Here is an 11,944-nt window from a genome sequence, read left to right as displayed (position 1 = left end):
AATCGTCACTTTATTTGCACTTAATCTTGAGCGTTTTTCATAAATTGACCCTGGCTTCTTTAAAAAATACCCGCTCAACATCTGGTTTAACAAATGTCTCCGATGAAAATCACTAAACAAGTAGGTACTACCTACTTGTTTAGTGATACTTTACCGTGATATTTTACCGAATCGTGCAATACAATGCAAATGGACATCATCAGGGCAGCATCTGGACTACAGACGGAGAGTAAGATATAGGGAATCGGTACCGGGATTCTATCGATACGATTTAATTTAATTTAATTTTTTCTTGATAGGAATTTGCGTCCGCAATCAATCAGGCGATTTAAAATAGGTCCAACAGTTTTTCAAAACTTCAAAACAAAAATGTAACAACTTTTTGAAGTTTTTAAATAAAATAATTTATAATTTGAAAACGGTTGATTTCACACCTTAATGAAAATGCAAATTTGTAACTTTGTAAATTGTCTATCTAATGACGTATTAATATACAGGTACTTCCATTTGAAAAGAAAAACAAAAGTTATATTGCGTTAAATAGTTTTAGATTGAAGTCCACATTGTTAACACCCTGTACAATATATTGATACTTTGGTTCAATAGAGTTCTTAACGGGTCTGTAGTGATTGGAAAGACGTATTTTTTTGTATCTTTAACTGCTTTTTTTTGCTTCTACAATGAATTTTTAGATACCATGTTTTTAACAACACTCTGTATCATATAACTTATTTTTAAAATGTGCACACTTTGTGCGTCAAAAACTTTTATATGAAACTATTTTTCGAAAGTTCAACACCAACGGAAATAATGGACTCTGCTCAATGAAATCTGCTCAACATCTACGGAAGTTAAGAGTTATTGGTAAATGTGGCATGTTTATTTCAGTGTGAAAATTACCAACAAAAAAATCTCATACATTTTTAACGAGTTGAAAACCTGTAGTATTTTTGACCTTGTAGTTTCTTTAACTTTCTTACATTCGAGTTTGGAATTATTTATTAAAGTAATCGATGCTTCTAAAGAAAGACATGTATTCTCCAATTTTGTCAAACTAATGGTAATAAAAGAATAATTTGCTTTTGTAAATTTTAAACGTTTTTCAATTCTTTATTTTTGAAACGTTCTTTGGTTTTAAGAAGAGCAGAAGAAGCAGTCGGCTCTATCAAATCCTCAATAACAGATTTTATAGCGTCATAGTGGCGTAAAATAAAGTTGAATTTTGCTATGTACCCCAACGGGTTCCAACATATTGGGGCGGCAATGCAAGACTGGGAAATTTTTCTTTATAATTAAATTCGAGTTTTAGCTTTCATAAATACTTTTTTTACATTACTTATTAAATCATTTACTGTAAGAAATTGATCTTTAAGGCTCTCCGCAACTCCATTCCTGGCGTGGGCTAAACAGATTACATGAATTAAATTTGAATAAAATAGTTTTAATTTTTTTGCTGTTTTTACCATATACGAAGCTGCCTCAGATAAAATCAAAACTCAGACTCAGACAACTCTCAGAAGGAACATCTGGTTATTGTTAAATTATTTGCTTTTTTCAGTTGTTTGGATGCAAAAAGGCAAGGTTTGCTTGAATTGTCTTCCTCTAGGACACCAATTAATGCGTGCGCAATATATCTACCAGATGAGTCTGTAGTTTTATCTATTCAATGTAAACGTTGTTTTCGCCAACCTTATTTCTAATTTGATTCATTGTTAAGAATCAGCGCTTTCTTTTTGTAAAGTTGATTCGTCGGGAATTTTGAAGACGCAATATATCGTCTGCAATATATTGCGTGATATCATGTGATGACAAAGCCGATGAGATTTAATATAGAACTGGCTGTCCATCTATGGGAAATACCCAATCATAAGACCATAAAATTTAATTAGCTGAAAATGTAGGTAGGTAAAAACTTTTAGGTTACCGTTTAAGTAATGTGGGATTTTATTAGGGTTGTTAAACTATTTTTGGCAATAAATGCAAAAAATGCAGAAAATGCATTTTTCCGCTCTTTAGCTGTCACTAGACTTCACTTGGTATTGATTGGTATTGATACAGTCTCAGCAAACCAAACTTGTAACATTATATAAATGTTATGTAATTTTTGTGACTTAGATTTATGTAACGCTTTTACATAACATTGATGTAACATAAGAAGAACAGGAAAACAATTTTTTTGTGACAGCGATGTTATGTAACCGTGATGTAACATGGTTTACTAGATGCGTACCATCTGGTGTAATTCAAATTGCTACCGAATTCCACTAGGTTTCACGGACAACCCGTGGAGTCACACAAACGAACCCTCCTATGAAAATGTGCCAGGCACGAGGCAGGCCAGGTCATTTTTCTCGGGTACTTTTTCTATCAGACTGAAATTTTTGTTTATTTGCATTTGTTCGCTTGTGCATTGAGCATGGGCTATTGTTTTAAAACATACATACTCTACAAACAAGTAGAAAGAGTCCTTCCACGATTTGAATATTTCAAGGTAAATGACCAAATATATAAGTACGTTTTTATTTATTTTCTACTGTTTGGCCAGATACCAAAAATTGCCATGTGATTTTATAGATTTGTTCAGTCGGCATCAACGCCGTATTTTATCTAACACGAGTTCTTCAATTCCCAATAAGAAGTTGAAAATAAAAGATTCTTCCGATCAAAATAATTTCAAAGCCGTAATTGCACTAAGAAGCATCGGTTCCCGAGCCCCTTGTTGAAGTCGATAAATCCTTGTTCGTGGAAGAACCAGAAAAATAACAATTTCAAAATTGATGGTCTAAATCTACGCAAAATTTTAATTGGTATGTATCCATTTATATGGTTAGATTTGCAATGGCGGATTTTGCATTTGAAGATTCAAATTCCCTTAATACATATATTTTTTTCTTACATGCAGATAAGTGATACTACAGCATCATAAAGCCGTCGAATTTTATGTTGAAACTGCTATATCAGAGGGGTTTCGACTTAATAGGCAAATGTTGTAAATAAAAAGTTAACGTTGAAACAAAATATTCAACACTTATTTCAATAAGGTTCCGTATTTACGCATTTTTAGAACAAATAGCCTAAATTAATTTTATGCGAGACAATTGAATAACCCTCTACAGGGTGATTCAAAATTGTCGTCATTCCTCTGGAGGTGTTGTCTGGCGCTGTTATAGGAGTACAGAAAAAATAAAAGAAATTAATTGTTATTAAAACCTGAGAAATTTGCAAAAAAACTATATCAGAAATACGGTAGCAATGTTTTTCAAGGTAATCTGCCTAAATAACAATGCGCAAATACCTGTTGCTTCGTAATTATTTAAAACTCCGGTAACCATGGAATTATATAGTGACAATAAGATAGACAAGGAAAACGGTAAATTCAACAAGAGTTGTTGACTGCGGAACGTACTTTCAAAATGTCAACCTGTTTTCATAACCTCGAATTTGTAAATAATAACGTGTTTTTGTAACAAATAAACCATACAACACCAAACATTTGAATGGTTAACTCCAAACAAGCTAGTGCCTGTCTAATCTCATTATCTACTCTTCTCAAGCAGCTTCTCGTATTCAGTTAATTAACTCCTGCTCAATTTGTATCGGTGTTCAGTAAGCTATTGGTTTAATATGTCCTTGTACTGTGTGTATCGTACAAACGTGGTTGGAATGTAACCCTTCCTCGGTATTTAATTGGTGTTTGGGAAAGTGTCAGTTATTGTGCTCTGAGTACCCCTGGAGTCCCTGATTCGATTATGTGAAATACTTGTTTCTCTTTGTCTGGAACCCGAACATCGATTGTCGTAGACTATCTTCCTGGAACCCGAACCCCCCTTTCTTGCACTTTGTTGGCGTGAGTTCTTTCAGCTTCTACTATGTTACTGTAGCATTTCCTCTGAACTAATCGCAAATTCGTGAAAGGAAATTCAAAGTAAGTCTCAGTTTAACAAATTATTGTTATTATTGACAAAGGTATCCACCTGTATCTATCTGTTAATGACAAAAAACATCATAGCCGCTGTGACTTCATCAAAAAATTGTAGAAGAGAACTTTTTTGATATCAAAACTTTTCGTAATTTGAAGCAAAGATCGTAATTTTTCTTTTTGAATGCTTAAGTATTCCAATATGCTACCAATTAAACATGGAACAATTTCAAAATAATCCTTAATAACATAGTTGAAATTCGATCTTCAACTGTTAATATCTTCTAGAAATTTTCGAAAAAAAATTTTTCAATATTTTTCTCGTACTCCCCGAGGGAGCCTCTATCACCCCTTCAAAAGAATGACGACAATTTTGAATCAGATCATGGCGCTGTTGTCTCGCCGAAACGTAATGAAATAACCGATATTCAAAATTTTTACTTCACACTTTGACTGTGACCCAGCAAGGATAAGAATATACTTTTCAAAAGAATATAAGTTTGTAATTTGTAACTGTCATACACTGCACTAGATAGCGCGCACTATTCAATGAATGATTTTATTCGATACTTGCAATCATTCATTTAGTAATTACTAGAAAGTGCCCATCACTAGCTTTAACTCTTTTTTAACGCGAGATTCAAAATTTTTCTTTAAAATACGGATAACAGTTGTATGAAAAACTTCCAGGAAAAGCAAAAAATTAGTGAATCTTAAAGTGGTACAGTGATTTGGAAGTGCAAATGGATGGGATCTCATTTGAACTTAAGAAGGCGGGCAACCTAAAAATAATGAAAAACTTAAACATCTTTGATTATTTACCTAGGTTTTATTTATTATTATTGAGCTAGGGCGAGAAATATGACTTCTCATTAGGTGAATGGAGTAAATAATCGTGCCTTCTCAGAGTAGTAGTAAAAAGCATTTTTCAAACTAGTAGCTCTTTCAAAAGCACAAAAGAAAGGAAAATTGTTACTCGGTTATTTTTCTTTTCTGATCTTTTAAATTTTAGCAAATTACCTTCTGAGCTGTGTCGGATTTTAGCATGACTGTTTACCCACTAAAACCCTTTCTTTCTTGCTACTTACCACCACTTCGGCTATTTCCGAGAGTTCATTAAAATGTTTGCAACAATCACAATTGTACATACTTTCCTGACTCTGTTTCAATTCCAAATCAAAATTAATTCCTGGGTTTCAGTCATTTATGCAGCAACAACGCTACACATAAAAACTGATGATGGTTGAAAAATACACCAAAACGTATTTTAATTGATAAATAGAGACAATAAATGACTGAAACCCCGGAATTAATTTTGATTTGGAACAATCACAATAAAAATGTTTCCTTTAGAACGGAATATAAGCACTGACCTGATGAAGTAATCCTTTTTTGTGTGAATGGAACAAATAATAGCGTGGCAACAACTATGTAAACCGTATAGTTTCGAAAACACTTGACAAATAATAGGCCAAACCGAGCTAAATATATTAAAGAATAGTTTATTTCTGTGGCAAAAGTCCAACCGAGTCTGAAACCGTATGTTAAAACGACACAGTGATAAGGATGTTCAGTAAACAAATAAACAAAGTAGAAATATGTGGGATACTAACTGCAAAATATCAGTGACCCGCTAGAAATATATAACTCTGTTTTTAAACTAAAGGGCCCTTTACCCATGTAATAACATATACTTCAGAGCTGAAACTGATTAGTGGTGCGGCTTCAGGAAAGCCTAATAGGTCTACAACTAAGAAACAATGTGAGAAATCTTATGATGAAACTATAAAAATGTAGAACATATTCACTTAGAAGATATCCTGGAATACGTGCTTACAAACGTCGTTCGAAATATAGAGACCGTCAGCGACGCTACCACAAAATGCTTATACCAACAAAGATCAAGAGAGAAAAGGTTTAAAATTAAATTCTGAATAACGATGTTGTTGAGTTTGCGTGAATGATACTTAGTAACAACATAACGGCAGCTGCAGAAGAAGCGCTAGGTAAACGCAAAATAAAGAAAAATGGAATGTGCAACTTGAAGCCATAGTTTACCGAAGGTATCAAAAAGCTTGCAGCAGAGAAAAGAAAGGCTTACCTTCAGCTAAGAAGTCAAACCATCACATATGATAAATAAAAATGTGTGCTAAACAGCGTGAACATAGATATTCAGGCAATCAAAAGAGGGTTCTGGGAGAAAAATTGTTAGACATGGAGCATGATATATACGGAGGACAAAAAATTATATGAAGTATGCTACAAAACAGCAAAAAAAACTATTAATGAATATCTACAAACCCAAAGCAATAACAGACAATAATAGAGAATTCCGTTGAATATAACAGACGACTAGTCCTAATATTCGTAGACTTCCACAAAGCTTTTGACTCGATAAGCTTGGAAGCAGTATTAGAATCACTAAACAAGTGACGAGTGGACTACAGATATACAAGGTTAATATATATAATTATTAATTTAAAATTAACACAGGTTAATACAGGGTGGTTTTTTAGTGCGATAGAGTCCATTATTTCCGATGGTGTTCAATTTTCGAAAAATAGTTTCATATAAAAGTTGTTGACGCACAAAGTGCGCACATTTTAAAAATATCTTATATGATACAGAGTGTCTCAGAAAAACGCAAGATCAAAGTGTAATTTTTTTATAGAACTACCCATTTTTTATTAGCTTATGGAATGCAGCTTGAAACGCTGCATATGCACCGTAAATTGTTTTTTTCTTACTTGCGACGTTGGCAGATTATCGCCATTTTAGTAAAATTTTGCTTAAAAACATGGTACCTAAAACATCATTGTAGAACCAAAAAAAAGCAGTTAAAGATACAAAAAATACGTCTTTCCATTCACCACACATCCGTTAAGAATTCTATTGAACCAAAATATCAATACAATGGAAGTACCTGTATATTAATACGTCATTAAATAGACAATTTACAAAGTTACAAATTTGCATTTACACTTTAAGCTGTGAAATCAAGCGTTTTCAAATTGTAAATTAAATTTTGTAAGGTGGCTATAGAATTCATTAAATAAGTACTAATAAGTAATACAGGTACTTCCATGTGAAAAACAAAAGTTATATTGCGTTAACAACTTTTAGATTAAAGTCCACATTGTTAACACCCTGTACAATGTATTAATATTTAGGGTTAATAGAATTCTTAACGGATATGTGGTGATTGGAAAGACGCATTTTTTTATCTTTAACTGCTTTTTTTATTTCTACAATGAATTTTTAGGTACCATGTTTTTAAGCAAAATTTTACTAAAATGGCGATAATCTGCCAGCGTCGCAAGTAAGAAAAAAACCATTTACGTTGCATATGCAGCGTTTCAAGCTGCATTCCATGAGCTGATAAAAAATGGGTAGTTCTATTTAAAAAAATACACTTTGACCGTGCCTCGCTTTTCTGAGACACTCTGTATTATATGAGATATTTTTAAAATGTGCGCACTTTGTGTGTCAACAACCTTCATATGAAACTATTTTTCGAAAGTTTAACACCATCGGAAATAATAGACTATCGCACTAAAAAAACCACCTTGTTTAACATCTACAAAAACCTGAGATATGCTGATGACGACATTGTCCTGATCTCCGACAATCTAAAGGACATAAGAATAACGGTAGAAGAACTCCAAGAAGCCTGTTCGGTGGTCGGATTACAGATTAATTTATCAAAGACGAAGTATATGACAAATTTAGTGCCAAGCAGAGACATAAAAACTGAAAGAGGAGATATACGAACTAGTCTGCTTCGGACACAAAATTAGGATGTCAAGAGATAACCAAACAGCGAAACTGAACAGAAGAATCAAAATGGCATGAGCAGCTTAAGGAAGACTAACAGAGACGTTTAACAGTGATATACCAATCTGCCTGAAAAGGAAAGTGAATGACCAGTGTGTTCTACGAGAAAATTAAAGATACATTAACGAATAATGGAAAGAGCAATGTTTCGGATATCACTGAGGGATCACGTGACGAACGACTAGATAAGGCAAAGAACAGGAGAGGCCGACTTGATTGAGTGTGTGGCAAAGCAGAAATGGAAATGGGCAGGGCACGTAGCTAGAATGCGGGACGGCCGATGGACTCAGAAAATACTAGAATGGAGACCGCGCGCTGGCAAGCACAGCAGAAGACGGCCGCCAACCCGATGGACAGACGATCTCAGAAGAGCTGCGGGGAATTGAATCGGAAAGGCACAAAACAGGAACAGATGGAAGACACTGGGGGAGGCCTTCGCCCAGCAGTAGATGACAATACGCTGATTGATGATGATGATGATGAAAGCAATAACAACAGATTAATGCGATCTTTGCTTTGCTTTGCTTTAGAGTTGCAAACACAAATGTATGTTTTTGTACTTTGCAAACAAATTAATAGTTCGAGGTTATGAGTTTCGAAATATGTTCCGTCATTCAACGATTCCTGTTGAATTTACCGTTTATCCTTGTCTACCTTATTGCCACTCTCAATTTATCTATGATTACCGGAGTTTTAAATAATTACGAAGCAATTTATCTAATGTTAATTAGGCAGATTACCTTAAAGAACATTGTTGCCGTTTTCCTAATACAGCTTTTTGCAAATTTCTCAGTTTTTAATAACAACTAACTTTTTTACTAATTTTTCTGCATTCTTCAAACACCGCCAGACAACACCTCCAGAGGAATGACGCTAATTTTGAATCACCCTGTATAGACGATATACTGAACTGGCAAGTGAAAATGATTACAACGAACACAGAGAGAACCAAAACTAGACAATAACAAAAGAAATTGAACTAGTATCTAAGCTGATAAATCGGAAAGCACCAGGACTGGATATTACTTATAATAAACTGTTCAAATATCGGGGTGACGCATTAAAGAACGAACGATAGAGGTGAAATGCTATACGAATTCTCTTAGCAAATAAAGTTTACCTATACTACCTAAACACTTTCTTCAAAAATCCTCCCCGTCGAAAGTGGACTTGCATCAGCAAAACATTTAAAAATGAAATAGATTTTATTCTTTCCAACAACAGGAAAATATGCAGGGATGTGACAGTATTAAACAAATTCGACGCTGGAAGGGACCACCGTTTGATCAAAGCCGCCTTTAGAATTAATACAAAGGACGAAAGGAAGAAATTATTTCATAAAGAAAAATTCCCCACTACAGGAGAGATCGAGAACAGAAGAGAAGTTCTACCGCGTGGTGTATATCCACAACAGCGATGGCGGATTTTAGCAGACAAAAACTAAAAATTATGAACGTAGATTCGGAACAAATAACAGAAATTACAACCACAGAAATATATGCAACACTTAAACAAATGAAAACTCGTAAGGATAATAGAACTTGCAAAATACTAAAAAATGGAAGACCAACATTAATACACGCTCTAAAATTACTTTTCAACAAATGTCTGGATGAGTCTTTTAATATCAAAGAACTGGCATAACGCGGAGGAGAGACTTATCGGGGGTAATACCACGAGTGCTTTGAAATTACCGATAATTTTTTWCGATTGCATGTTTTCCATAATTTCACGAGTCCGAAGGACGAGTGAAATTTGCAAGGAAAACATGCCAGARTGAAAAATTATATGGTTAATTTTAAAGCTCGAGTGGYATTTAGTGAGATTATTTCTCGAATTAAATATTAAAAATTAAATTTCATAATATATTTGGCATCAATCACTTTAAATAAATCAGTCGACAGTGATATTTTTCATGATTCCATGACGACGTGAAATTACCGCTCTAAGTTTTTTTGAAAATTATCGAATTACCGTTTATTAATACCTTTTTTGCCTTATGGCGTTGCTATGGATGAGTGAAATAATCACCCGATAACTCTGCTCACTCACTGATATAAATTATTAAAGAGAATCGTAACAAACAGACTAACTATATAGAAACATGGGCCTTCCTCTCATCAATGGATTATGTCAGCATAGACTCCAGGTTTTGCAGCTTATAAACATCATATACGAAAATGACTCCTTCTGTGTCCAAATAGATCAGGATACTAAGACGAATAAAATCCCGGTAGCTCGACGTGTACGCCAAGGAGACATAATCTCCCCAAAATAGTTTACACTGGCCCTTGAGAACATATTTTAAAAAATTCAATGGAAAAATAAAAAAATTAAAATATACGGCTCATATCTGAATCATTTACGCTTTGAAATGAACTTAGAACAATGCCAGAAGATCTAAAGCACATGTCATCAACAGTGAGACTTGATGAATATCAGCAAAACTAAAATAATATCCAATAGGAGAACATTTGGAAATTCAAGACCTAGTAATAGAAAACGTAGATCAGTACATACAGGATAATTCAAAATTGGAGTCATTCGTCTGGAGGTGTTGTCTGGGGGAGTATAGAAAATATAACAAAAAAATGAATAGTTATTAAAAACTCAGATGTTTGCAAAAAACTAGATGAGAAGGATGGCAACAATGTTTTTCAAGGTAATCTGCCTAATTAACATTACGTAAATATATGTTCCTTCGTAATTAATAAAATCTCCGGTATCCATGGATAAACATGAACCAAGAAAAATAAAAGAGACAGTAACAAACGTTGAGGTTAGGATAACGGTTACCTTGCGTTCAGTGCTGCGACAAAACAGCCCTTAAGTGCTGCCATCTTTATGCGGCAAATGACTGCTATACCTAAATCGGTCACAACTGCCATCCAAAAGCATCTGTTTAAGGTGTTCCGTTTTATGTCTCATTGATCAAATAAAATACAATTCTGTTGCTGAAAGAAAAGAAGTGTTCCCAAGAGCAAGAAGTCCTGCCCGTTTCACTCCAAACATCTTTGTGTCCCAATCACTTTGAGTCTGGGCTCATATTTTGAACAGCTTTTTGTGTTCAGTTAATTAATTGCTGCTCAATTTGAACCGGTGTTCGGAAGATCAGATATTTAATGTGTTCTAGTGTCATGTGCAGATTACATACATGGAATGTAGGCCCTTCCTCGGGGGAGTTACCGGAAAAATTAAGTATCCGGTGTTTGAGAAAGTGCAGTGGTTGTGCAATGCTTCAAGTACTCCTGAAAGGCTCAGCTGCAATAATCTCCAATACCTGTTCCTGTAGGTCTGAAAACCGAGCACCTTTAGATTGCCCACTCATCTTCATCATCATTATTTAAGCCCACTATGTCCACTTTTGAACCTAGGCCTCCCGCAAACTGTGCCGCTCATGCCTATTCGGCGCGACCTGCATGCAGTTCGTTCGGATTCTCCTTAAGATGTCCGTCCATTTCGTCTGGGGTCGTCGTCTACTTTGATAGGCCTCACATCATGGTCTCCATTCGATGATTTCTTTATCGAATATTATATTAATTTTAGCCCATCGATCGTCTCTAGTTCTCTCAACGTGACCTGCCCAGTTCCATTTTAAAGAGGATATTTTATTAACTGCATCCGTAACTCCTGTCCTGCGCCGTATATCTCTGTTATGTATTATTTCTCCAAGTGATACCCCCCCCCCCNATCTTTCCATTGCTACTTGTGTTGTTCTTATTTTATTAATCGATTTCTTAGTTAGTATTAGGATTTCGGCTCCATACGTCATGACTGGCAGGACACATTGGTTAAAAAGCTTTAAACATATGGGGAGTTCAGACTTGAATGATTCTCTGCGGTTGCCAAATGCTGCCCATGTCAAACCTATTTTCCTAAAGATTTCAGAGGTCTAACTATCCCGGCCTATTCGGATTTCGTGGCATAAGTATTTATATGATGTCACTTGTACTTCATTTTCACCTAAGGGTATATTGGTGTATACTACTAGATTAGTCATAAATTGAGATTTTGATATGTTGATTTTTACCCCAACTTGTCCGGATGCCTGGGGGAGTTTTTCAAGAGATGTTCTGGCATTGTCAATACGAATTAAAATCAAATCCTGGGTTCTTCAGTCATTTATTGTCTATTTATCAATTAAAAAAACGTTTCGGTGTTTTCCACCATCATCAGTTTCACTAAAATAAC

General features: G+C 34.7%; 1 protein-coding gene across 6 annotated transcripts in view; it reads right to left on the bottom strand.

The window, feature by feature from the left end:
• LOC109539427 overlaps window positions 1–11,944 on the bottom strand; it is a 49,748-nt gene that overhangs the window by 35,086 nt on the left and 2,718 nt on the right. For 3 of the 6 annotated variants that reach the window (XM_048663816.1, XM_048663813.1, XM_048663817.1), the window contains exon 1: window positions 5,293–5,755. The exons of 2 other annotated variants lie outside the window; for them this stretch is intronic. The gene's annotated coding sequence lies outside the window, so the exon portion shown is untranslated. Of the gene's footprint in view, window positions 1–5,292; window positions 5,756–11,944 lie in introns of those variants that run through there. One more of the 6 variants, XM_019907158.2, reaches the window with a different exon arrangement.

The sequence above is a fragment of the Dendroctonus ponderosae genome, unplaced genomic scaffold, assembly GCF_020466585.1.
Source record: "Dendroctonus ponderosae isolate FM_Combo_2020 unplaced genomic scaffold, Dpon_F_20191213v2 Dpon_F_20191213_2, whole genome shotgun sequence".
In the NCBI taxonomy this organism is placed as follows: domain Eukaryota; kingdom Metazoa; phylum Arthropoda; class Insecta; order Coleoptera; family Curculionidae; genus Dendroctonus; species Dendroctonus ponderosae.
This window is presented reverse-complemented; position numbering and strand designations above follow the sequence as displayed.